General features: G+C 48.0%; 1 protein-coding gene across 2 annotated transcripts in view; it reads right to left on the bottom strand.

Annotated features, from left to right (window-relative positions):
* ZHX2 (zinc fingers and homeoboxes 2) overlaps window positions 1-27,901 on the bottom strand; it is a 193,819-nt gene that overhangs the window by 102,568 nt on the left and 63,350 nt on the right. For both annotated transcript variants that reach the window (XM_034966543.3, XM_063606886.1), the window contains exon 2: window positions 9,156-9,218. The gene's annotated coding sequence lies outside the window, so the exon portion shown is untranslated. The remainder of the gene's footprint in view (window positions 1-9,155; window positions 9,219-27,901) is intronic.

Below are 27,901 nucleotides of genomic sequence, written 5' to 3'. Positions count from 1 at the left end.
TATAATCAAATACCAACTTAAGTATTGGTATCTACGAGTTATAGGTGTTTTCATTTCCTTGGCCAAGAAACTGAGCTCTGAAATATCACGGAACGGGGGGTTAGGCCAGGGCACTTAGGGCAAAGTTTTAGCTGGACTACAGAGAAGGATGAAGTGGCCTCTCTCACTTCTTTCTTCATCTCTTTGGTTTAGCTTAGCCACACTGAGTCCACTCCTAATAGTGGAGGAAGAGGCAAAGGAAGCCTCTTGTGCTACTGAATGGGGCCTGGTTTGAACTTGCCCCTGAATCTGTAGATGGACCAAATGCCTACAACGGGGTTTTCATGTCTAGTCCATGAGGGCAAAGTGAATTTCATACGAGTGGCACATGGGGCAGTTGTAGCTCTGTGAACTGATGGAGCTACCGCTTTGGATCCTGCATCTTAAATGCTGATGCTGCCTCAGGGTTCTGTCTTCAGCCCAGCAGTCTTCTATCTCTGAGCTGTCCCTGAGTGAGTTCAGTCACCCCATAGGTTCACCTGTCACCTCCATCAGCTGTCTGTGCATCTTTTTTCTTCGCCCGCAGACCTGAAGGATGCGGCACATTCCCATTGGTCATGGTGATACCTGCCTATGCTGATTTTTCATAGGACAGCAGGACTGCAGGGGCCAGGGTCAGGGCCATAGTGCAGTTGGGTAGGATGATACGCTTTGAAAAGAACCCGGGTGATGCCCATTTCCTCCTCCTTAGGAACACATCTATAGGTTGGTAATCACCAGCCTGTATGTACTATTGATTCCCAATACATCTATCCCTTCCTGAGCTTGTTTCTGTGCTCCAGGCCCATGTCGGACAGCTCTGGGATGATAAACACTAATCCTAAAATCAGTTTCAATGCTAGTACTAATGTAATGGAAACTCACACTTAGGAGCACTCCCTCTGTACCAGACATAGTTTTTTTTTTTTTTTTTTTTTTTGCCCTGAGAAAGGAATTTATTTATTATATTTAAAGGGCATATATATATATATATATTTATACTTTAAGTTCTAGGGTACATGTGCACAATGTGCAGGTTTGTTACATATGTATACATGTGCCATGTTGGTGTGCTGTAGCCATTAACTCGTCATTTACATTAGGTATATCTCCTAATGCTATCCCTCCCCACTCCCCCCACCCCACAACAGGCCCCGGTGTGTGATGTTCCCCTTCCTGTGTCCAAGTGTTCTCATTGTTCAATTCCCACCTATGAGTGAGAACATGCAGTGTTCGGTTTTTTGTCCTTGCGATAGTTTGCTGAGAATGATGGTTTCCAGCTTCATCCATGTCCCTACAAAGGACATGAACTCATCATTTTTTATGGCTGCTTAGTATTCCATGGTGTATATGTGCCACATTTTCTTAATCCAGTCTATCATTGATGGACATTTGGGTTGGTTCCAAGTACCAGACATAGTTCTTAACACTGTACATGTGCTGATCCTAAAAGCCTTATCAGGTAGGTAATAATCACTACACAATCCTCATTATGCAGATAAGGAAACTGAGGCTCAGGAAAGTTAAACGATCTCTCCAAGGTTACACAGCTAGTGCTTGGCTGGGCCAGGATATGAATTGAAGCCACGTGGACTCCTGAGCCTACCTGTTAACTGCTACTCCATGCTGCTCCCCGTCCTGCCCGCTCCACCAGTTCATCAAATGCAACGCTTCCAGAGCCTTTGACACCACCTGCCACTTTTTCTGCTTTTGTCCACTACTTGGTTAACAAGATCAGTCTCTTAGATTCTCAAGCCAGGAACCTGAGGCTCTCTCTGGACCTGTCGTTTCTCACTTTCTATCTTCACATGCAGTCCATTCTTTCTCTGAATTGGTGCTCTGGAGTGAGTTCCCCACTCCATTTCTGCTGTGACTGGCTCGGTTGAGAGGGTCACTCCCTCTCTCTGGGGCCATCGGAACAGCCACCATCTCCTCACTGCTTCCTTGTCTTTGACTTCTCCTACCTGCAGTGCCATCTGCACTCTGACCAGTTCATCTTTCTCTTTTTTTTTTTTTTTTTTTTTTGAGACAGAGACTTGCTCTGTCACCCAGGCTGGAGTGCAGTGGTAGGATCTTGGCTCACTGCAACCTCTGCTTCCTGAGTTCAAGCAATTCTCATGTCTCAGCCTCTCAAGTAGCTGGGATTACAGGCACCTGTCACTACGCCCAGCTATTTTTTTTTATTTTTTATTTTTAGTGGAGACGGGGTTTCACCTTGTTGGCCAGGCTGGTCTTGAACTCCTGACCTCAGATGATCCACCCGCCTTGGCCTCCCAAAGTGCGGGGATTACAGGCGTGAGCTACCGTGCCTGGCACCAGCTCACCTTTCTAAGCCCAAGGTTGCATCATATCACTCCCTTGGTTAAAAACCTCTGAAAGCCGCTCATTGCTTCCTGCAAACAGCTCCATCCTGAGCACGGCACCTGAGAGCCTCTGCAGTCTGCCTCATTGACCTTGCCCATCTCAATTGCCATGTGCTCCCCCATGAGGCTCTACCTGCCCCAGCAACCTCAGACTCCCCAAAGCCTCCAAACGTCCAAGCTTTGTCCACCTCTGCCACCTCTGCCCAGGTTTCCCCTCCTTCAGGGTCTAATTGAAAGCCTCCCTGAACCCACAGGCAGAATGAAAGACTTTGAATCTGTGGGTAGGAAACTTACCATCTTGCTGAGGTCAATCCAGTGATCAATGACATACTGACTTCTGTGTTCATTTACTTATTAATTTTGTTTTTACTAACACTTTTACTCTGTGGTGGACACTACCCCAAGCACCTTCCACAGACTCATTTAGTCATCCTAACTACCGTATGAGGGAACCCATTTTATAGATGAGGAAGGCACAGCACATGGAAGTTAGATAACTCATCCAGAATCACAGGACTAGCAAAGGTGGAGCTGAGATTCTAACTGAGGAGCAGTCTGGCTCCAAAGTGCACACTCTCGATGGCTCTGCAATATTGCCTCACATTGGATGTGTCAACTGTAAGATACACAGATGCTCTGAGAGGAGACCAGAGCCTCAGAGGAGGCTGCAGGACCTGCATGGAGTTCTGATGCCCCTGCCTGGGCCTCCCGGCGACAGCTCCCTGAGGGAGCCTGTGTTGGCCACGCACTCTCATCTCAAGGCCTTCTCTCCAGCCCCACGGTGTCCCCCAGCTCCATCCTCAGGCGGGAAGAGTCTGAGGCTGGATAAGAATGAAGAGAGGTACTTGGGAAGCTGAGGCAGGAGAATCGTTTGAATCCAGGAGGTGGAGGTTGCAGTGAGCCGAGATCGCGGCACTGCACTCCAGCCTGGGCGACAAAAGCGAAACTTTGTCTCAAAAAACAAACAAAAAAAAAAACAAAAAAGGATGAGGAGAGGGATACACCACAGGGCAGCCACACTACGGAGAATGGGAGGGTGGGATAGGGTTACATTCCTCCTTCTGCCCTGCGCATGGAGCCTTGGAAGACCACTGGCCACCCTTTCTCCTGGGAAGGAGGCAGGTAGCTCCTCAGGTAAGGGCAGAGCACAGGCTGCGGAGAAGTTCTGCTCTAGGCCTCAGGGGAGAGGACAAGAGAGAAGAGGAGGGTTGTGCAGCCCAGCTCACCAGGTTGCAGGCCAGAGAGGACTGGGGGCTGATGCTCAAGGTGGCTGGAATAAAGGTGCACTTGTCTGTTGTCTGCCTTAGAGCCCCAGCTCTCACTCAATAACCCAGGAGTCCTAATGAGTCTCAGCTTCTGTGATCAGGGGTGCTGCTCCTCCAGCCATGCAGGTCCCTCTCCCTGCTTCGCATAGATTTCATTAGTCTTGATTTTTCTTCTTTTCCAATATAGGGTCTCACTGTTGCCCAGGCTGAAGTGCAGTAGTGTGATCGTAGCTCAGGGCAACCTTGATCTTCTTGTCTCATGCAATCCTCCTGCCTCAGCCTCCTGACCATAGGTGAGCCCTGCCATGTCTGGCTATTTTTTTTTTTTTTTTTTTTTGAGACGGAGTCTTGCTCTGCCGCCCAGGCTGGAGTGCAGTGGCGCGATCTCGGCTCACTGTAAGCTCCGCCTCCTGGGTTCTCGCCATTCTCCTGCCTCAGCCTCCCAAGTAGCTGGGACTACAGGTGCCCGCCACCATGCCCGGCTAATTTTTTGTATTTTTAATAGAGACGGGGTTTCACCGTGTTTGTCTGGCTATTTTTTAAAGCATATTTTGTAGAGACAGGGTCTCCCTATGCTGCCCAGGCTGGTCTCAAACTCTTGGGTTCAGGTGATCTTCCCGCCTCAGCCTCCCAAAGTGCTGAGATTATAGGTGTGAGCCTCTGTGCCCGGCCTTGATTTTTCTTTTTTTAAGTGTTAACTTAATCTTTCTCCTGAAGATTCTCAGAGACTAAAGATGAAAGAAGATTTTCATTGCAAACTTCTTACCCGTTATTAACAAGTAAAGCCCATCCTTCTGACACATGGTTGGTGTCAGTTTGGCATTAGATCACCCTTCCTGTCCTAAATCTCCCGACAATGGGAATGGAATTCAGGTGTGGACACTTGCTGTGTTGAAGGAAAGATGTGGAATAGCCGAATCACCGTATGACTCAGTCTGTACTAGAGAAACCCGCTAAAAGGCTCAATCGTGTCACAAAGACATTCGTCCACATGCGTGTCAGGACCCTTGGAGCTATTCCACCCAGAAGACCAGAGCAGAGGAACTCAGGCTGAAGAATTAAGTGGACATTTCCCATTGAAGGATCATCAGCAATAAAAAGGAAGAGCCTCTGAAAAACTAACAGGAGTCATTTGAAAAGTATGATGCTATTTTAAAAAAATCTATCTGTAACATCATTTCTTGAACATATTGCAAGAAAAAAGCTATGCTTTCAGTGTGAAGATAGATGGGAGGTGGTACGGGGGAAAAGAAATAGCATTTCTTGACCATCTTTTGTGAGCGAGTTTGCACGCTACGTCTCTTCCACATTTTATCTCATTTACTCTCCCAAATAACCCTGTGAGATGTATTATTTCCCCATTTTACAGATCAGGAAACTCAGGGGAAACCTAGTTCTGGACTATTTTGTCTCATTTTCTGCATATAACTCTGGAAAAACAGCTTATTCCCACTAGTACAAAGTTTCTCTAATTCAAATTCCCTGGCAATTTGAAATAGAAGCAAAGCTGCCCATTGAATGTTTTTCTATTCAAAAAACACACTGCTTCTGTTAGAGTTTCAGTGGTATTTATTTCTAAGCATGCAAAGAGAGTAAGTGGCCTAAAAGTACAGGTCAGGTGCATTCAGCCATGTGGTCAGATCTGCTAAGCACAGGTCCTGTGGCTCCTGCGTTAGCACCAGTTGGTGAGCTGGGCTGAGCTGAGTCTGTGGACTGAATGGTAAGAAGGCTCACCTGCCTGCAGGAAACACCCTGGGCTGAAGACTTTTCACTCACTTGGGTTGCTCCTAAAGTGGTCCGGATTAATGAGGTTTGACTACTCCTTGTCCCTCTGATATAAAACAAGGTTGCTGATATAAGACCACAAAGTAGGATGCAGGAAGGTAGACTTAGAAATTGTTTTGTCTAGGGGCTGGGTGCAGTAGCTCATGCCTGTAACCCCAGCACCTTGGGAGGCTGAGGTGGGCGGATCACTTGAGGTCCAGGGGTTCGAGACCAGCCTGGCCAACATGGTGAAACCCTGTCTCTACTAAAAATACAAAAAAAAAAAAAAAATAGCTGGGCATGGTGGCAGGCACCTGTAATCCCAGCTACTTGGGAAGCTGAGGCAAGAGAATTGTTCAAGCCCAGGAGATGGAGGTTGCAGTGAGCTGAGATCGTGTCACCACACTCCAGCCTGGGTGGCAGAGCGAGACTCTGTCTCAAAAATAAAACATAAAAAATAAAGAAATTATTTTGTCTAGAGATGCCAAAAAGTGGCAGGAATGCTACAGTTCTTCTTGCCTCCTCAGCAGACATCAGTAATCCACTGCAGCATACTCTTTCCTGGATATGCCTCGACACACTTCTCAGCATAGTGCCCCTGGCAGCCATGACCAACTGATCCCCTCATGTCATCCGTCTTCCCACCCAAATTGGAAGTGAGGCTGTGGCCACCTGGCAGATGTCAGGGGGGTTGATGGGAAAAGGAATTTAGAATAGTTTTAGATCCCCTAGGCACAGGCGCTGTGTTTGTGTCATATACAATTTTGGCTTACATTACAATCCTGCTATCCACTAAGGTCTGGGTGAGATGGGGTGAGGGAGCCAAAGGCAGGGCACTAAGCAAGCTCATTCTGTAACTCCAGGTCTACCACTCACATAAGAAATGTAAACCTGACAAGTGTTTCAGGCGAATGCAATTTTTATCTGAAATATGCTCCAAATCCTGGGGTGGGGGAGAGTGCCTTTTGCAAAGTGAATTATCACTATGGGAATCTGGTGACACGTTGTTTGTCTTCCAGCCATGGAGACAGCCAGACCTCACTGGGGAAGGAACAGGGAACTGTGTGGCTTGAGACCACACTACCCAAGCTGGGGTCCTAAATGATTCTCCATCTGTATCAATGGAATCTTTCTTTTGTGCTGGTGTTTCTCAGTCTTCACGACTACTTCCAGGAGGGAAGGAGGATAGTAAGGGTGTCCCCATTCACTGGGAAAAAGGGGTGCTCTGAGAGGTCACACCACTCTCCAGGAGGCCCACAGCTAGGAATAAATAGCAGAGCCACCTCCGCTTTCAACCAGGAGGGACCAGAGGGAGCCAGGAGGAAAAACAGTGCCACCCTGACAGCCTTCCACAGCATCTCCAGCTTAGAGGATGTGCTAACCAGTGGGGATTGCTTCCTTGACCCTGCCCTGCAGCTATGCCAGGGCTTCTGACTCCCAGCCCAGTGCTCTGTCCTCCAACCTACACTACTTTTTCCTGTCCCATCACTGGGTCTTAACCTGGGTTCATGTCTCACATCCAGAATAAGAATAAGGATTAATATTTATTGAGCACTTACTATATCCCAGCAGCTTCATGTGAATTAACTCATTAAATCGAACTATCACTATCTCCATCGTAGGAGGAGACTGACGCTTGAGGCCCCACAGCTAGTGGAAGGGCTGGGATGGGAATCTGGCATTCTGACTCCAGGGGCCATTCTCTGAACCACAGACATTGCCTCCCTGGGCTGCCTCCTCATCACTATATTTGACAATAATTTACTGAGCACCTACTACGTGCCAGGTTCTATGAATGCAAGCACACAGCACCTGTCCTCAAAGCTCAAGTCCTGCTTAAAGACTTGCTAAGTTGGCCAGGCGCGGTGGCTCACGCCTGTAATCCCAGCACTTTGGAAGGCTGAGGCGGGCGGATCATGAGGTCAGGAGATCAAGACCATCCTGGCTAACATGGTGAAACCCCATCTCTACTAAAAATACAAAAAATTAGCTGGGTGGTGGTAGGCACCTGTAGTCCCAGCTACTCGGGAGGCTGAGGCAGGAGAATGGCATGAACCCGGGAGGCGGAACTTGCAGTGAGCAGAGATCGCGCCACTGCACTCCAGCCTGGGCGACAGAGCAAGACTCTGTCTCAAAAAAAAAAAAAAAAAAGACTTGCCAAGTCACAGTTCAGTCCTCTCCTCTCCCTCCTTTCCCCAGCCCCCCGACAGCAAACAGGGCTCAGCTGAATATACAGCCTGTGCACAACCACTGTCAAACTCGATTCTCATCCAGGCTGTCAGTTTCTTAAAGAAAAACACCATCTCTGGCCTCCCACAGAGCCCTGCCCTCAGGGGCCCTTGGTAAATATTTACTGTTGCAGCTGACCCAGACCCCAGGGGAAGAAGACCCAGTTACAAAGCACAAAGGAACCCGTGTGCTCATTATTCAGACCCTCCCAAGAGCAACGGGTGTCCCTCCTGCGTAACTTCCCCATTTGTGTCTGGAGTGCAATTTTTCTCACGCTCAGTGGGCCAGGTTTTGGCCACTGGAGTATGTGTTACTGCCCCTGCCCAAGAGCCCACGATTCCAGGTGAAGCTGAAGCCAAGCCACCTGCCTGGACCACACCCGCTTTTGCCTTCTCTGGGGCCCTGGGGAGTGGGGGGGTGGGTGAGTCTTGCCACCTGTTCCCCCATGCCTTTTCCTCTTGTCTATGTGGTCTGGATCTTGGGCCGAGTCCCTTGATGACATGACTAGCCAGTAACTCTTTTGGTGGTTCTGGCATGAGATAGGCTCCCCAGAGCCTCTGAGCAAAACTCTCATCATGCTTTGAGAGTTGCCCCCTGGACCACATACAGCAGGTGTTTGGGCTCATGTCTATGATATGTGCATTGTCTGGCATTAGCTCAGGTACAGCCAGCCAATGGGCAACAACGTAGGAGAGACCTGAGGGTCATTTCATCTGGTGGCTTCCAAACAGTTTTACAGGAGAACCTGCACCTAAAACGGAGGCAATGCTGAGCATTTGCAGGCACGAGTTCAAAAGCTTCCCTCATTCAGACTTTCCCTACACTCCCTCCCTCCTCCCACTGCCTGTCCCTCACAGCATTCTAGATCACCAGGGAACAGGGTCTGTAAAACATTGCACTCTCCGCTTCGAAGTGTCCCACAGACATTTCTCCAGCCTCTGCTTGAATTCTGCCAGCAACAGGGAACTCACTCTACTTCCCAAGTTTCCTATTGCACTCTTGCATAGCTCTTCTGTTAGGAATGTTTCCTTAGGTGGAGTCAACAGCCGCCCACCTCTGCCCTGCTCATGACAGTTTTTCAAATGTGCGAAGGTGGCTTTCCTGCCTCACTTTAGCACTGTCTCCTCAGGGCCATGGTTTCCCAAATGGTGTGAGCCAGATAGCTCCCTCTCTGTTCTAAGAATATCTCCCTAGCCCTGGCTAGAGGTTTACTGGAAACACTTCTGAGCACATGCCCTCTGGATGGTGAGTCTGGGCTGCTGTCATCAGAGCAGAGGGAGGACAGTTCAGCTACCTGCAGGCTCCAGTGCTCCTGGGGAGGGATTGGCAGGAACCCAGTGGATTCCAAGGGACTCACACCTAGATTCTGGGCCCTGTGCTGTTTCCAGGCACACGTGCATGGAAATACAGTTTCAGAGCTTCCAGAGTTCAGCTGCCCCTGCCCCTCCCATCCCTCTCCTTTCCCTTGTTGAAATCCAGCCTAGGCCCCACAACTGCCAAACGCGACAGTACTCACCGGTCCCGTGTTGCTCACATCCTGGGAATCTTTTTATTCCAAAAGCAGTCGGTACATCCAGACCTACAGGGGACAGAAACTCAGTATCAAAAGCAGGGCAGAGCAATTGGGTGTCCATCTCTTTTCTAGCAGGATGGAGTCAATGGGGGACTGGGATGGAGGTGGGGAAGATGAATGAAAAGGAAATGGTGAGGACTGAGCTGCTCATTAAACCAACCTCAAAATCTCTGGGCTTTGTGGCGATTCTGAGAAAGAAAAAAAGAAAAAAAAAAAAAAAAGACCCTAGCCCTGGATGAGTCAGCAGCTTGTGGAGAAGCAGGCTTTCTAGAAGAGCGAAATGAAAGGCAAAATCGGCGGGTGTAGGGGTGCGGGAGGCCTCTCTTTAACCTCACTCAGAGTCCCCTTGAGTCTTCCTGGCAGCCGCCCTTCATGGTTGCATTTTGGTGAGGGCGAAGGGGGAAAGCTCTGTGCTCAGGCCTCAAGTCGAAAAGATACTGCAGTCCTTAAAACAAAAGCCCCCAAAGCGTATTTATATCCTGGGAGACTCCTGCCAAGCGAACCCCGTGTGCTTTGAAAATTCCTCGGGAGAGCTGTAGCCGCAAGAAAAAGGCATGTGCCCGGTTCTGAGGATGTGTTCACAGCACGGCAAGTTGGGGCCTGAGCCCTAGAGGTTTAACCACGCAGGGCAGAGGCCACCTGCGGCGCACATGTGCACGGAGCAGCCACCGAGCCAGGGAGCTGCCGCGGAGGGCACACCGTTCTCACTCCCCACGCCCAGCCCGCCTTGAAAGCCAAACTTGTTTTTTCTTGTTTCCCTGAGAATTCTGAGGTGGGCAGAGCTTTCCCTTTTCATCCATTCCTGTTTTCAAAGGAGAAGCTTTTGGCTGGGGGAAAGAAAACTTTCAGGTGGCAGATCTGTTGACTGAGTACTTACCACGCGCCAGGCCCCTCGCACACCTGACCTGGGGTATTACTATTCAAGGGTGCAATCGTACCGGCTGGGAGCTTGCTGCACACACAGAGTCCCAGGCCCCACCAAGCCCTACGGTATGGGAGCAGCCTGTATTTTAACAAGACCTTCAGGTGATTCCTGGGCAGGTTAAAAGTTTGCAAAGCGCTGGTGTATCATTCTCTTAATCACGGAAGGAAGGAAGTTGCAGCCCATTCTCCACGTGGGGAAACCGGCTCCAAAAATGACAACTTGCCACCATGGCTGTGGACCTGGTGAGTGGTCGGGCTGATCCAAAGCCACGTTCACGTGGTTCCAAAGCCTGTGTTCCCTTCCACTGCACTATCTGGGGGAAGGAGCAGTCAGACCTGGCTTTGTGGGAGTGGCTGAGGGAGGGGTCCTAGCCACGGGTGGTGGGTGACTGGAGTCCTGGAGGTGAGTGGTGGCCTCGGGTATCGGGCAGAGCACTCAGGGAGGGAGGCACTGAATACTGGCCACAGGCTTCCCTCCTCCTCAGTTTTGTCAAAGGCCAGCAAAATTCCCCAGTTGAAGGTTCCTCTGGGCCTCCTTCCTGCAGGGGAATTCGAGCTTCTGCAGTTAATCCCAGTGATTAATTTATTTTGATTCCAGTAAGTTGAGCGCTTTTGTCCACTGCCCTTTAGAACTAACCATCCGGCGGGAGGAGGCGCCCCAGGAGACAAGCTAACCTGAGTATTCCAGGCACTGACCTGCGAGAAGAACAATACTCTCCAAAGTCCTTCATAGCTTAGAAAGAGCTTTTTATCCACCAGCTAATCAGCTCCTTACTTTTTAAGGGGCATGTCACTAGCTCTATTTTGCAGTTGGGAAAACAGAGAGGTTAATTGACTTTCCTGAGGTCACACAGTTATCAGACAGGCTGGGGTGACTATCCTCTGACTCCAAGCCCAGAGGTACAACCAGTATAGTCTAGCTGCTCCTGATGAGGAGGGGGACATCACAGCATAGATTTACGATACTCTAAATTAGCATCTCCCAACTCCATATGCTCTTGCTCCACACTCTGCTTGTAAGGTGAATTTACTAAATAGACTCACAGACCAAGAGGAAAACAGTCCACAACCCATGCAGGGTGCATGACCAGTACTTTTCTCAATGTAAACTAGACAACTGGCATTCTTGACTTATCAGTGAGTCATTATGTTATATCAGACATCATTCGTTCTACTGCACTTGCTTCCATAAGACAGTTCAGCTAAGTTAAGATATACAGTGGAATGATGTCCATAAAATGTGGAAGTAGTATTGGCTCTCAGGCAAATGTTTCCAGCACATTAATGTTTTGCTTCACCAAGTAAAAGCAGCTGGATGCAAAGATCCCTGACACAGCTGAGTGTAGTAAGCAACAGATGACTCCATGCTGTCCATGATACCCGCTCACTCCACGTTCTTCCTCTTGGCTCAGTGTGGCCATGTGCTGTCTTAGAAGAGTTTGTTGCTCACTTCTCCCTGATATTTGTGCAAAGGCCATGTTAGACCACTCCTCTCTGATAGTGCTTTTTTTTTTTTTTTTTTTTTTTTGAGACGAAGTCTTGCTCTGTCTCCAGGCTGGAGTGCAGTGGCATGATCTCGGTTCACTGCAACCTCCGCCTCCCGGGTTCAAGCAATTTTCCTGCCTCAGCCTCCCGAGTAGCTGGGACTACAGGCATGCACTGCCATGCCCGGCTAATTTTTGTATTTTTAGTAGAGATCGGGTTTCACCATGTTGACCAGGATGGCCTCGATCTCCGACCTCATGATCCGCTTGCCTCAGCCTCCCAAAGTGCTGGGATTACAGGTGTGAGCCACCACGCCTGGCCCTCTCTGATATATTTCAGCAAAGCCTGCAACTGCTCTTGTACCTGTAACTTCTGATGAAGATCTGTCCGCTCCTGCCTCCATAACTCGGCTGCCTCAAACCTTCTCTAGCCACTTGCCTTCAAGTTCCCCTTTTGGTTTGTAAAATATAGCCCTATGGTTACTCAGGTCCTAAAGTTACTAATGTATTTTTAATTCAAAATTTAGCATGCCATTTTAACTGTGCTATAATCATCACTAGGATTGTGGTTTGTTAAAGAGTTGCATGAATTGTGAATTGTGCGCTGCAATCTTATTGTCTCCCAAATCTCTGTGATTTTTGAATTTTTCAGAATGCAAGGATTTACAGAAATGCATGTATCATTTAATAGCAGAAATGCTTGCATAATGCAAGTTACATTCTAGGTACTGATATGGTTAGGCTTTCTGTCCCCACCCAAATCTCATCTTGAATTGTAATCTCCACAATCCCCATGTGTCAAGGGAGAGACCAGGTGGAAGTAATTGAATCATGAGCGTGGTTTTCCCCATGCTGTTCTCATGATAGTGAGTTCTCACGAGATCTGATGGTTTCATAAGGAGCTCTTCCCCCTTCGCTCAGTGCGTCTCCTTCCTGCTGCCTTGTGAAGAAGATGCCTTGCTTCCCCTTCCACCATGATTGTAAATTTCCTGAGGCCTCCCCAGCCATGCTGAACTGTGAGTCAATTAAACCTTTTTCCTTTATAAATGACCCAATCTTAGGCAGTTCTTTATAGCAGCGTGAAAATGGACTGATACAGGTACTAATGTCATTATAGAACTTAAATATACATATAGTTATTAGACATTGAACATGTTAATATTAAATGTTGAGCATATTAAATATCTAACAATAATTCATTGGGTACCCATATATATCTGATTCTGTGCTATGCACCAGATAGACATAAATAAATAAAACCCAGTCCCTACCATTAAGAAACTCATGGCATAAAAAAGGGGAAAGAAATAACAGACTGAGCAGGAGAAGGTACAATGTATAAAGAAGGGGTGCAAGACAGGGACAGCTAACAGGCTCCTCACCTGTGTCAGGGCAAAGATCACGCTCCCCACCCCATGGCCTCTGTAGCTCTGTGAGGCTGGTGCCTGCTCATCTCTCCCCACTCCCCTCCCCTCCTTCAATCCCCCCACTGTTCCTGGCTCACTGCCTTCTTCTCCTTTCTTGAACCCATCATGCTCCACAGCCACATAGCCATGCTAGTCCCTCTCTCAAATGATCTGCCTCACTCTTACCCTAATTAATGCCGCCTTCCCCTCCAGGATTGAGGGAGGTGATACATATAAAGTGCTTAGAAGAGTGTGAGCAGGTGTTAGCTGTTCTTGTTATTGACAATACCCATTATTATCCTCAACTGACTAGGCAGCAACTGGAGTACACAAGGGCAGAGTGACTTGGCTGGGGCTGCACAGTGAATTATTCTCAGAGCTGGGACTCTCACTTAATCAGTTCTGTTTTCTCCATTTATCCTTGAACCCAGTACTGCACCATCACCCCGCTAGACCCCAGTAGATCCTAAGCAGCATGCTGGAAGGAGCGCTAGTCTTGCAGGGCCAAGTCTGGTCCCGCTTCTCTCACACACGTGTTCTGTGTCCTTATGCCAATCACTTCTCTTCCGGGACCTTGGTTTCCTCCTCAGCTGGGCAGGGCTCTAACCAGAGCTGCCTCCTTGGGTTGTGGAGGGGAATCCAAGGCCACAGTGCATGCCGAGTGGAGCACGTGGAAGGCAGCGGCTCTCATTAGGAGTTAACCTGAATTGGGCTGGGCGTGGTGGCTCATGCCTGTAATCCCAGCACTTTGGGAGGCCAAGGTGGGCAGATTACCTGAGGTCAGGAGTTTGAGACCAGCCTGGCCAACATGGTGAAATCCTGTCTCTACTAAAAATACAAAAATTAGCTGGGTGTGGTGGCACATGCCTGTAATCCCAGCTACTGGGGAGGCTGAGGCAGGAGAATTGCTTGAGCCTGGGAGATGGAGGTTGCAGTGAGCCAAGATCGTGCCACTGCACTCCAGCCTAGCCAACAGAGTGAGATTCTGTCTCAAAAAAAAAAAAAAAAAAAAAAAGAAAGAAAGAAAAAAAAAGGAGTTAACCTGAATCACAGGGCTTTTTAGTGCCCTCTGAGCTCCACAGGCACACACATTTCCAACCTTACTGGCTCAGGACTCCTTTTGCCAGAAATTACTGGTCATATGGAGAAAATCACAATAAGGAAAAATAAGCCAGTGGCATTTTCCCCATGAGTCCCCGCATATTCCCTTTTGGCCTAGTTTAAGCCTGTGCCAGGCACCAGAAGGGGGCGAACCAGGGAAGCAACTTTAAAGGCCTGTAGAAGAGAAATGCCCTCCCCGAGGGTCACTCCCTCTTACGAAGTTTATCCCATTCCGCTTCTTATTCAGCAAACATTTAGCAGACGAGTAAGAAGCTCCAGGTCTAGTAAAAAGGCCATGATGTCCTAAGGTGATAGCATCAAACTGAGGGAGAGGCGTGAGTGCAGCCAGGGAGCACACGAGGGAGACAGAGAAGCCAACCCTGGCTGGAGCCAGCCCAGACCAGAAATAAGAGCAAGGTCGAGCTCAAAAAAGGTGGAAAGCTACAAGCGGCTTCCGTGGGGCCCGAGCTCGGTCCTCACTCCACAAACCAGAAGTGCAGTCTTCAGTGACCTGTCTTTGTTCCAGGCAATATTTCACCTTGGTCCCTAACAGTAGCCTTTCATTCAGAAGGGCGGAAAATGCTGGTCATATGGAATAAAACGCATATGTCATTTGCTCATCTGCAAAATTGCTCACACAACAGCCACCACTTCCGGAGCACATGGCTCTGTTCCAGGAGGCTCTGGGGTGGGTCTTAAGCCTTATCTCCCTTTTTTACAGCAACTGTGAAGTGCAGGCATTCACATACCCATTCTACAGATGGTAAACCTGAACCTGCGAGATTAAAAAAGTTGCCCAGAGTCATAAGAGTAGAAAGTTCAACATGGAGGTTTGAACTCAGGCCTGACTGAATCATCATTCCATTTCTTCCCCACAATGCGTCTTCAGTGTTGGCTATGTAACTGGAGTTGTGGAAAACTGGGCCATCTCTCCCTCCAGCCACAACCTAACTTCAACTGAGATTCCCCAAGAGTACAGAAGAGCCTGTGTTCCCAGCTGCCCTGGGGTGTGTAGATGCAGCTTGATATCTTGGACATTTACGAGAATACTGAATTCAACTCTAGAATTGACCCATATTTGTTTCAAAATATTTCTCCCTCAAAGTTGTCAAGTACAATTTGACAACTGACACTCTAGGAAGATGTATGTGTCCGGCATTGGGAAGGGCAGCATCTATTTTTTTTTTTTTTCTGTTTGTGACAGTGTCACTTGCCAAGGGCAGCGTCTATTTTGCTCACTGATGTCTCTTCATTCTTTCAACAACTCTTTATGGGGCTTTGACTAGGGGCCAGGCTATGGGGAGATTAGGTGAACCCTGGCCTTAGAGTCAGGCTAGAGTTAAAGACTTCAATGACATTATTGCGCTAACTGAAGCACTGTGCAATGTGGCAAGATTGCACAGAGAGGCATAGGAGGATAAAGCAGATTGCAGCGAGACCTGGAGGACAGGCAGCGCACACCAGGCAGGGAGAGGAAGAAAAGCTGAATGAGCGGCGAAGGGCATGTGTGGGCCGTGGCGGGAGGGGCACAGTGGACCCCAGAGACTGGCAGCTGTCGGGGTGGCTGGAGCCGAGAAGGCCAGAGAAAGAGCAGAGCCAGATCTTCCCAGGGTTTGAAGTCCTTTCAAGAAGTTCTGTCTTTACCTGTGTGTGTTGGGAAGCCACTGAAGAGTTGGATTCTGTGTCTGCGGTTCCTGGAACATGGTGGCCCTCAAAAGTATTTATAAGATGGAAGGATGTGTCCTTTTCACCTCCGGGCCCCTTTCAGATCCCCCAGCAATCTGAGAAGCACCACCAGGCACCCTGCGATCTTTAGAAGGGCCACCATAGGGCGATCTGATTCGTTGAGGGAAACATTCTCCCAGGTACCTGGCCTGTGCTCCTCCTGCCAGGCGTCAGGGAACTCTGGCTCCAACACGGCTGCTGGCAGATGTGAGAGGGATGAATACACCTTTGATTACGGCTCCTGTTTGTGAGAGAAATACACAGCTCCCTTAAGATTGGGAGTCTATGAAAGTGAGCCGTCACAGAAGAGATATGAGTGAACTGGAAAACAGAAGCCCTTTGGGTGGGTGGTGGTTTCCTTCTTTAAAATAAACAACAGTAAGGAGATCAACCTGGGGGAACCAGGTTCTCCATAATCCCTAAAAGGCAGGAAGCAAAGGCAAGTGTCAGAAAGTGGCTAAGGACACTGGTCTCCCAGAAAGCTGTGCCTGGTTAGGATCTGCAGACATCATCTTTGACAATGGGTGTGTCTGCCTCCCTCCTTGGTATGGAAACTCCACTCCGAGGAACAATAATTTGAAACCACTTTCTTTAGCATAGGGAGATAGCATATTCTTGGTTAGAGACTGACAGACTCAGTTTAGAATGCAATTTCTACCACACAAGAGCTTTGAGTCCAGAAACAAAACACTTGATCTTCTCTGACCCTCAGTTTTGTCATCCATAAAATGGAATATGACGGAGACTAAATAATATTATAAAAGTGACGTGCTGTGACTTGAACCCAAGCCTGTCTGAATCAAACTGTTTCATTTCCCCCCATATAGCCTCTTGAACTTGGGATATGTTCCCTGCTCATGGGGTACATCTAAGTGCTTCATAGATGCCAGTTCAGCTTCCCTGCTTTTACACATCTTTTATTTCCTGAACTTGTTTAGCAAAAATCTGAGTATTCAAGAGGTATGAGATTAAACTCATGTAATTTGGATCTTCCTGTGTACAACATGGTAGCTGAGAATACAGAAGGAGAAGGCAGCTAGCTGTGTTTTCTCCCAATTCTATTTTGTTTCAAACCCTTTATTAAATGTCTTGAATATTACTTGCCTTCTGGGTCTAAATAAAATTTCCAGAGGTTTCCACTTTATACTCATAAATGATTCTCGCTAAACTTCTTTTTTTAAAGAAAAAAATGTGTGTGTGAGCGCATAAATGTACTGACTCATAGCTGGAAAAACTCTCTTTCCCTAACACATTCCAAATTTGTCAAGTCACATGAATTGAGTAAGAGCACTTAATGTGGCCACGAGCCCCAAACTGGCGCGCAGTTAAGACAGGGATTTGGGAGTCCATCTCTCCCTTCCCTGCCCCCTTGCTCCAAGAAAGAGTGTAGCTAGGGGCACACTCTGACCCGGCCAGTGCCTATGTGAGGCAGTTGCAGAAAATGCAAGGATGGGAAGGGCTTGGCAGCTAGCTAAAGCCAAACTTGAAATGCAAGGTGGTATAATATATTTTCAAAAAATCACATACAAACTTGTATGTAGAATTGCAAAAATGTTACAACTTCACTTATGGAGTCAACTTTATGCTGGCCTCTATTAAACACGTCATTTACATGCATCACCCATTTAATCCACAGAGCCACCCAGTTAGCCAAGCACTATGATTATCCCTGTTTTACAAATGAGGAAATGGAGGCAGTAAAGTGTTAAATAACTTGACTAAGGTCCCACAGTGCACAGAGGCCAGAGCTAAGATTCCACCCAGTCTGACCCTGGAATGTATGGATGCTTATATACCTGACGGTTTATTCTGAATGAAGATAACATTTATTCCAGAAATATATATCCAACACTTAGAATACTGTATCAGGTGTTGAAGCAGAGGCTAGTGGTAGACATCGGAAAATGGAGGCAATTTGGCTACTGCTTTCAATGAGCTTGAAATCATGGAGAGGAGCTATGATGTACACACAAGTATTTAAAAGTAAGTAAAAACGCCCACAGGGGGACTATATAGTGTCATGGGTGGGAGGGCTTATTAAGATGATGTCTCTTATGGGGTGCCTTGGAAGGGCAGCCTGGTTGGAGGTGCCATGGGAGCTGGATTGAAAGATGCATAGGATTCAAACAGGAGGTAGGTACAGGATGTCTTGCCTGCTTAATGACAGTGAGTTCACTCAGGTGGCCAGTGCCTCGGGAGTTGCCATCTTAGTTCTGATTCAAGACTAACTCTTGGCATGGCTGACCTTCATGTCCCACAGGTGAGGAGCACAGGCAGGGTGGAAGGAGGGAAAGAGGCATCAAGGGACTGGAAGGCTGGGGAGAAGAGGTAGGACATGGGAGCAAGGTGGAGGGCTGCAGATCTGGCCAGAGTGGGAGCTCCAGTCCCACCTCCAACTAGGTTGGCTCTGAGCAAGTCCCCTGCTCCTGGGCCTCAGTTTCTCCTATCTACAAGGAGGGAAATAAAGGAAGTGCCTGAATGCTCCCACTGGGTGGAACCCTGGAGCGCTCCCAATTTATCCCATCATGTTGTAGATGATGGAACCAAGGGTCAGAAAAGCTGCATTCGTACAAGTCCTTGGATTTGAATCCAAGTGTGGGGTGAGGACTCAGGGTTCCACATCACAGTGCAGACCTTTTCCCTACTCTTCAAGAGGTATGTGGCCCTGCATTGGAAGTCCAGGAGACACCAGGCATGCTGTGAGAGGAGGGGAGACCAAGGGCCACCTAGCACGCCTCAGCTGGTCCAGTAGCCACTCCCACTCCTCAGGGGCCCGGGAGGCTCGGCCTGACCATGTAGATCACTGACTATGTAGAGAAGTACACCATTCACTGAGGCGCTCTCGGGAGCCTCAGGCTGGTGGCCCGTGGTTCAAATCCATGCCACAAAGACGTTTTGTTGTGCTGGAGTGATGTGTTAAAAAAAGAGTCATCAGATGCCCTTAGGTGGGGCAGATGTTCCCTGTTCCTCACTGTTCAACATTCCAAGGAGTATGGGCTGTGTTAGGTGTTTCTAACTTTGTTGGAGAGTGGTGCAGGTGCCCTGGGAGGGGTGACAGTGGGGTGGGGAAAAGGGCATGGGGAGATGGTGGGTGGGAGGAGGTTGCATGGAGAAGGCGGTGTTTGGCCTCGTCCATGAAGGATGGGTGGAAATTGCCAGCCAGAAAAGGGTGGGAGAGTATGAATTCCAAGGAGGGGAGCGGAGGGGTGAGGTCCAGAGCAAGGGCACGGCTGAAAAGAGCAGCCTGGCTGAGCGTGGCTGAGACGAGGGAAGGTGGAGCCAACTCGAGGGGCAGGGCAGTGGCTGCAGGGGTGCATGCACACCACACTGAGGAATTTGGACATTGTCTTACATGACCGGGAGTTCCAGAAGGTTTTATCCAGGGAGGGGACCCTCTGTGCTAACACATTCAGATGCTGGATTCGCATTTCCTAGCTATGTGATGTCTGCATGTGTTGGCTGGGGCTGTGTGGCCTCAAGCACCTCACCTCATCTGTACAATGGACATCATAACACTGTGTATCTCAAAGGAGAGTTGTGGGGATCAGAAGGAAATACAATGTGAAAAGCCCCCAGAAAAATTCCTGGCACATAGAACGCTCCCAATCATGGAGAGTATCATGATGATGAGTCTTTATAACTCACCTAGTGATGGCACCAGTGTGGCAGGTAGCTGAGACTGATCAAAGGCTGTATTTGTTAAAATCAGTAAAGTACAAAAAAACCCTGGGATAGGACCCAGGAAGCACTTGTGGGAGGCAGGAAGAGGTAAATGTGACTGGAAGATCAGTTTTCTCAACCTTTTTCTCCATTTCCTTGTCTATAAAATGGGAATATCCTTGGCTCTGCACACAGGATTTCTGTGTGAATTAAATAAGAGATATGAGGCTGTTTTAAAGTTAGAAACACCAGGTGACCATAAGGGCTTCATTTTCCTTTGCCCACACAGAGTGAATGAGGGGACATGTGCACCCGGGGCTCTTATTTTTTACAAACCACCGAGGCAAGAAAAGTAGCAAATGACAGCATGGCAAGATGCAAGCAAGAACCACACGGAAAGGAAGCCCATAGCTTAGCCCTTCTTTGTAATATTCTCGGCTCTGCCCTGTCTCGTCCCATTCTCTTACTCTCCTTTTGCATTCACGCCCGTGACTCAAAACTCCTACCAGATTCTCAGTCTCAAAAGCATGGATTTTTTCGAGCTGGAAACTATGACAGAGTACATTCCCTGAAATTTACAGCTAAAGAAGCTGAGAGTCACAATAGGGAATCAGTTTGGTTAGGAACTGTCCCCAGGAAAGACTGCCTGAGTTCACATCCTGGGCCTGCCGATGATTAGCTGTGTCACTTTGGCTAAGTGATTTAACATCTCTGTGCCTCGGTGACTACTATTACACGGTGTTAGTAAGAGTATTTACTTCCAAGAGTGGTTTGGGGAATTAAATGAGTTAATAAGTGTAAAGCACTTTGAATGTGCCTTGCACCTTCTAGGATTCAGAAATAAGAGTCACTATTATTTAAAGCCGCAAGGTATTTTAGTGATAGAGCTGGGAATAAATGAATCTTGACTCAGATGAATGCTCTCTGCACACCCTCCATACTGAAATATTTGATTCTAATCAGTATGCCATGTTTATTAAAGGCAGAGAAGTAAACTGATTTGTTTTTGGAATAATGGACACATTCACGCGCCTGTATGCCCCATTTCTAGAGCATTCCGGGCCATCAAAGTCTGACAGTCACTGAACGATGCTTTGCAGACACCTTTCTTACCACCTCAAGTCATATCATCCAGGAGGCAGCAAAAATAGTACTCAAAATTTAAAAAATTAAACAGGAAGGAGAACCAAATCAATTCGGAGGGATCTGCTCAGACGTTGCAAGCACGGCCGCTGTCCTTCTGGTACTTTCACGCAATGCGTTTCCATTTCCAAATGTCTTTCACTTACAGTCTTTCATTTCTGCCTCATGACAGATGGTGATTCAGAGAGTGGGTTCTGGAGTAAGACGAGTTGGTTCAGATCCTGCTGCTAACACTGACTTAGTTGGGTAGCCAGGGAACATTTATTTACTCTTTCTGAGCCCCCAAGCCCCAGGCAAATAAGGATATTACAGTACTGACCTCATAGGCTGCTGGGAGATATGAGGTCATGCATACAAAGCCAGTTCCTGGCCCAGAATAATGCCCTCATCCAGGAAATGTTGATGATGTGGCTCACATGTGCCAGGTACTGAGGATCCCGGAGGAATCAAAACAAAGTCCTTCACCTCATGGAGCTTGGGTGTAATGGGGAAAGCAGACAATCTGACCTTGCACTAAATGTTTTGAAGAAAAACCAGAATAAAGGGATGGAGATTGATGGGGTGCTGTTTGAGCTATGATTGTCAGGGAAGGGCCTCCTGCAGGGGGTATCTTTTAAGCAGGACCACAGCTTCATAATCACCACAGTCATCATCACCATCATCATAGCCAACTTTCATTGAGAGACTTCCCAAACTTAACACGTCTAAAATTAACTCTTGACTCTTTCCCAGTTTTCCACAGCTTAGTAAATAGTACCTCTGTTAACCCCAATGAACAGGCCAACATCCTACAAATTATCCACCTTTCTTCTTTTTCTCTCACACTTCATTTTATCCATAAATCTTGGCCGTTCTGTCTGCAAAATAGATCTCCAGCCTAATCACAGCCTTCCAGGACCCCCGTCTCACACCCCCCAGGCATCCTTCACGTTTTAGTGGGTGTGAATGGCACCCTTGGAGTTCCATGCGAAACATGTGAGCAGCTAGTGCAGTGAGGGAGAAGACCACAATGATAGCTGGGAAAAGAGTGTTCTAGGCTGAGAACACAGCCAGCGCAAATGCCAAAACAGGTGGCCTGTGTCCCAGGGCGAGCCCCAGGTCCAGGGGCTGCAGCAGAGTGACAGAGGGGCAGGTGAGGATGTGGGGCCTCAGGGGCTACTGGGAGGACTTGGCTTTTGCTCTGAGTGAGATAGGGGAATGAGTGGAGGCCTGGGGCAGAGGAGAAACAAAATCTGACCCATGTTTTTAAAAAGTAGCTCCAAGGAGAGTAGACAGTCACGGGTATGTGCAGGACATGAGGGGGTGTCGGGGGGCAAGAGATGAAGGTGAGAGGACAGCCAACAGCTACTGCAATGATCCATGTGGGAGGTAGTGGTGGCATTTTTTTTTTTTTTTTGAGACAGAGTCTTGCTTTCTTGCCCAGGCTGGAGTGCAGTGGTGCAATCTCGGCTCACTGCAACCTCTGCCTCCTAGGCTCAAGCGATTCTTCTGCCTCAGCCTCCCGAGTAGCTGGGATTACAGGTGTGCACCACCATGCCTGGCTAATTTTTTTGTACTTTTCATAAATACAGGGTTTCGCCATGTTGGCCAGGCTGGTCTGGAACTCCTGACCTCAGGTGATCTGCCCGTCTTGGCCTCCTAAAGTGCTGGGATTACAGGCGTGAGCCACTGCACCCGGCCGGTAGTGGTGTCTTGAATGGGGGACAGTGGTAGAGGCAGTAAGAAGCAGCATCACTGACGTAGCTGCTCACGTGTGTCCTATATAAATCCAGGAGCGTCACTCACACCCATCAAAACATGAAGGGGACCTGAGGGGGGGTGCGACGCGGGGCTCTTGCGAGGATGTGGTTGGGTTGGAGATCTATTTTGGAGACAGAACAGCCAAGATTTATGGATGGAATGAAGTGTGAGAGAAAAAGAAGAAATGTGGATAATTTGCAGGATGTTGGCCTGTGCATTGGGGTTAATAGAGGTACTATTTACTGAGCTATTGAAGACTGGGAAAGAGTCAAGAGTTAATTTTAGACGTGTTAAGTTTGGGAAGTCTCTCAATGAAAGTTGGCTATGATGATGGTGATGATGATCGTAGTAATTATAAAATTGTGGCTCAGTACAGATTATGAAAAGAACAAACGTTTGCTGTGTGCGGGGCATGAGACACATTAGCTCATGTAAACTCCATAACATGGTAGGCACCGATATCATCCTCATTTGATAGATGAGTGTAATGGGTTGATCGTGGCTCCCCAAAGGATATGTCCATGTCCTAGTCCTCAGAACCCATGAATGCGAGCCTATTTGAAAAGAATCTTTGTAGATGTAATTAAGTTAAGGATCTCAAGATAAGATCATCTTGGATTATCCTGATGGGCCCTAAATCCAATGGCAAGTGTCCACCTGAGACATCCAGAGGAGAAACCACAGAACAGGAGAAGGTGACGTGAAGACAGAGGCAGAGATGGGAGAAATGCAGCTACAAGGAATGCCAGCAGCACCCGAAGCCAGAAGAGGCAAAAAAAAGATGTTCCCTAGAGCCTTCAGAGGGAATAGGGCTTTGCATGCACTTGATTCCAGACTCTCAGCCTCCAGAACTGTGACAGAATAAATTTCTATTTCTTTAACCCACCCAGTTTGTACTAATTTGTCCCAGCAACCCCAGGAAACTAATACAATGAGGAAGACCAGGCATAGAGAGGTAAGCAACTTGCCCAAAGTCACACAGCAAGTGAGTAGCAGAGCTGGGAATGTCTAGCTCCAGAGCCACTCACCCACAGGTAGGCAGCATCAACTTCACATCTCCAATGGGGAAATGGAGACTCAGAGCCACAAGGAACAGAGCTGGTGAATGGCAGTGCCAGGCTCTCTTGCGCCTCCAACAGGGAGGCCAGAGGCCCACCCCACTATCGATTCTCACCTTCCCACCTTGAAAAACCCAGAAAGGTCCCTGCCTGGCCATCCCATGTTTCTTGGTAGCCACCAAGTGGATTCAGGGCTTTGCTGAGAATTCTGTCCAACCTGGCGGTTTTAGTTCACAGGCAAGCAGCCGCGAAGAGACCCTAGTGGGTAGCAGCCTCGGTAAACAGGTTTCAGTGGCACCTCAGCACTCATCACAATCACTCAGGACTGCATAGAGTTTGGATTCCGAAACAGCCTCCTCTTTCCATGATACCCATGCTGAAAATCTCTTGGATTCAGCCCCACCCTGGCCATGAGGACCGAGATCGGAGGAATGCCAGGGGCAGGGCACGCTGCCGGCCTCAGAACCGCTGCCAGCCAACTAGAAATTGCTCTCTGAAGAAACAGCGATTGTCCATTCCCTCTCCCACCAATGCCCAGGAAAATATTTTACTGGATGAAAAGCAAATATGGGAATCCAGGCAAAACATCCTCCCTGACCCCCTGCCTGGTCAAATCTTCATTATTTGAACAGAGATGGACAGTGGGACCTGCAAACAAGGCCTATGAATGGGACCCAAACGTCTTCCCACACAAAACCGACTTCTCAGAACCCTTAATGAGGGGTGGTCAGTTAATCTGGGGAGTGGTGGGGGGCTGAGAATAGGGGATGGGGGAAGTGTTCCGTTTATAAAGAATAAAATAATTAAATTCAGGTCAGTGGAGGGAGCCACTGGGCTGAAACAAATTTGCAGGCCACGGGGGAGAGCAAGAAGCAAAGGAATGAGCGTTGTGGCTGACTCTGGCTGCCTTCTTCGCCTTCTTCAGTGACAACTGAAAAGAGGTGTTGTGGCCTGGGGGCTGCCTCCAAAAAGAGACCGTCTCTGGTTCGGAGACCCTTCTCTCTTTCAGGCGCACACACACAGAGACGCAACAACACACTCACTGTCTCTCAAACCCACACTTTGGCTATGAGATGATGAGGTTTCACCGCTATACTCACTCATTCATTCCTCAAAATATATTTTGAGGGCAAAATGTAAACATGCTCACTCAACTGAGCCGGCCAAAGGAGAGCCATTGTTTGAAAGAGCTCCCTGCGGCAGACTTTCTACCTTTATTTACCTCAGTGATGTGGCCCTTGTCCAAGATGAGTTTGGAAGGCCATGTTTGGAGCCATCTTCAGAGTTGTACTATGATGTGAAGAGTAAAGCTCGGTTCATTACTGTCTAAGGGCCTCCTGTGCTGAGGACCTGTCTCCCCTCAACTGTTTCTGAAGGGAAGTCACACTCCTGGTTCCTCAGGCGTGACTGCAGCCACCTTCAGAGGGCGGAGACTGGTCAACACCAGAGAGGAGAGGGTGGTGCTGGATGGTGGTGGTGAGGTACTCTGAGGCGTTCCAGGAACTTGGGGTGCCCTGGGCCCTGGCGCCAGCTTTGGAATATAGGGCATGTTCCCCAAGGGGACAGTCATCATGAGCACATCCCCCATGTGCGAAGGTGGGTTCTGGTGATGACCACCTTTGTTGTTTTTTAGAAGCCAGCTATACAGTGTGTCAGGGCACCTGCTCTGGGCTTGGCACTGGGCCTGGCACATAGGGATGGAGAGTGACAAGGTACAAGGCAAGGCCTCTGTTGCCAAGACCCACCCTTGAGGAGTGACCTGGACTCAATGACATGACGTGCCTGTCATCAGGGCCCGGGGTGCTCCCAATTGGAGAAACCTGTTGGAGAAGGTCACCGGGTGGAGGACTGGAAGGTGACAGGCAGAGGGAAGGCCACCTGGGGCAGGAGGCAGGGCAGGGAGGACAGGGTAGAGTGGTCCTGGACAGTGGGCTCAACCCCCCTCAGTGGGGAGGCAGACTTGACGGGAGAAGTGCAGAGATTTCTGGCTGGGGGAGAGGTGGGGAAGCTCACACAGAGGACGGAAGAATTTCACAAGGACCCAGCCCTGGCAGGAGGCTTCCTGTGCAAATGTATGTCCCTTTGGAACATAGATTCCTTCTGAGGGTGGCATCTGGGAACACAACTTGAAACTGATTCCACTACTGAGCATGGGGACATCACAGCCTCATCATGCCTCAGTTTCTCTATCTGGAGGCTAATCGCAATAACAACAACATCATCTAACATTCATATTGCAGGCCCTGTTCTGAGTACCTTATCCAGCTCAACTCTTTTCATGTTTTAATGCTATTATTGTAGTTTACATGCTCGTGGCTGCTACGTTCCTTGGCCTCTCAAATAGAGCTAAACACACCATTTATCTTACCTTAGATTTTCATGAGGCTAAAATCGTGGAATGTATATAAGAGAGGTCTTTTAATGGAATGACACTCTACAAATGCCTATTATTGGTGTTGATCTTATAATTCTATAGGTTGGTGCAAAAGTAATTGCAGTTTTGCCACTACTTTCAATGGCAAAAGCTGCAGTTACTTTTGCACTAACTTAGGCTTCATCCTTTCAGAAGCCATCATAGGACAAAGGTTATTTAAGGCCTGAGTAACAACATTTAAAAAAAAAAAAAGAATCACTTTCAAACATGAGCAGAGGAAAGATCCCATGGAGACTGGCAAAAAAAAAAAAAAATACACAAAGTCTGAAACATTAGAAGGTAGGACATCAGGGGTTTTTGTTTGTTTCTTGTATCAGACCCAACATTCTGAGAAGGGTCATTACTTGCTCCCTGGTTCCCTGGCGGCAGAAGGAATACAGGGCTTCTCAGAGCCAGCGGCAGCATTCTAGCTCACTCAGTTCACAGAAAGCATTTATTCAATGCCCAGGAGCAAGAGAATAAGGCCTGCTCTCCGCCAGAGAAGGACGCATGTTTGGGGAACCTGACTCTTTGCAAAAGTGGGTGCCTAGGTCACTGTAACCTGACAAGTTTGCAAGGATCCCCTAACTCCCCTCCCTACAACCTCCAACAGGTTCCTCCTGAAGACGTCCTAAATCAACCACCCAGCAACCCACAGGGAAACCATGCCTCCTCCCCTCTCTGCCAACATCTACATCCAATCCTCAGTAAGGCTACCTTTAGACGCTCTACGTATCTCTGAATCTGTCTACTTTACCTCCACGGGCACTGCCCTCATCTCTTACTGGAACTTCCAAAGCAGCCTCACAAGTGGCCTCCCTGTCTCCACTTTTGCCCTCTCCACTCTGGGCAGTGATCTAAAAATGTGGATCAGGCCGCAGCACTCTCCCGCTTAAACTTTTGAAGGCTTTCCACTGAACCCTAAACAAAATCCAAATTGCTCTACCAAGTCCTCCAGGCCCTATGTGTTGTGGCTCTTTCCTGTCTTTTCTGACTCAGCATCTACCACTGTTCTCCGGATGCTGGTCCTGCCACTTGGCTGAGACTCGGTTTCCTTACCTGTGAAATGGGCAGAGTAATGTCTACCTTCTAGGCTGGCTGTGGGGCCACCAGGAGTGGGGACATAAAAAGCACTTTGTAGACTGCAAAGTGCAGCACCTTTAACTTTTACCCCGCTTATAATTGGGCTTTTGTGTTCACACTCTTGTTTCCATGTCTTCTAGTTCCATTTTATCTGTACATTTTATTGTTTGTAATTTTATATGCTTTTCAGATATAAGGATATTTATATACACAAGGTATTATTGGAGACCACGTGACAACATCTCAGTATTCCAGAGATAACAGCCCAGCTAGGGTGTGCTTAAAACCTGGACAATATTAGTTCTTTCCTGGGTAGAAAACCAGAATTTTAATTATGCAGTCAGATTGTTAGAAGCCTAGTGAGATCTCATTAAAATTATAAACAAGTTAATTTTCTTATGAAAATGACAATAATGTGATCTTCAATATCATCTCCAACATTTTCAATAGCGGCAGTTAACATTTATTAACCTTACTTTGTGCCAACCCTTGTATTTCAGCACTTTTTAGGCTTTACCTTTGCTAATCCTCATGACAACATTAGGAAGTATTATTATTGTCCAGATGAGGAAGCTGAAGTTCAGAGACATTAAGTAATTTGCCCAAGGTCACAGTGCTGGTGAGAAATAAAATTCCAATTCTCTTTGTCTGTCTGTGTTTGTAGCCCATGTTCTTTGGTTCTGCCCTATGTGTGTTTGGGCACAGGGAGACCAGGAATGTGTTTATTTGTGGAAAATCATAGGGATGATATGGTTGGGCAGGGGGTATTAGGCAACTGTAAGGCCACCAAGCCCCACACACGCAAGGTAGTTTGGGCAGTAGATTCTCTTCAGCGTTTTCCTTTACTACTTCATGTCTTATGTTCTAACTTGCAAAGTTGAATGATGCCCGGTAGGTTTCCTTGTAGTCAGTGCAAAAGAGTGTGATTCTTTCCTGTAAAGAGCAGTCATTG

The sequence above is a fragment of the Pan paniscus genome, chromosome 7 (assembly GCF_029289425.2).
Source record: "Pan paniscus chromosome 7, NHGRI_mPanPan1-v2.0_pri, whole genome shotgun sequence".
In the NCBI taxonomy this organism is placed as follows: Eukaryota; Metazoa; Chordata; class Mammalia; order Primates; family Hominidae; genus Pan; species Pan paniscus.
The sequence above is the reverse complement of the archived record's forward strand: the minus strand, read 5'-3'. Positions and strand labels throughout refer to the sequence as shown.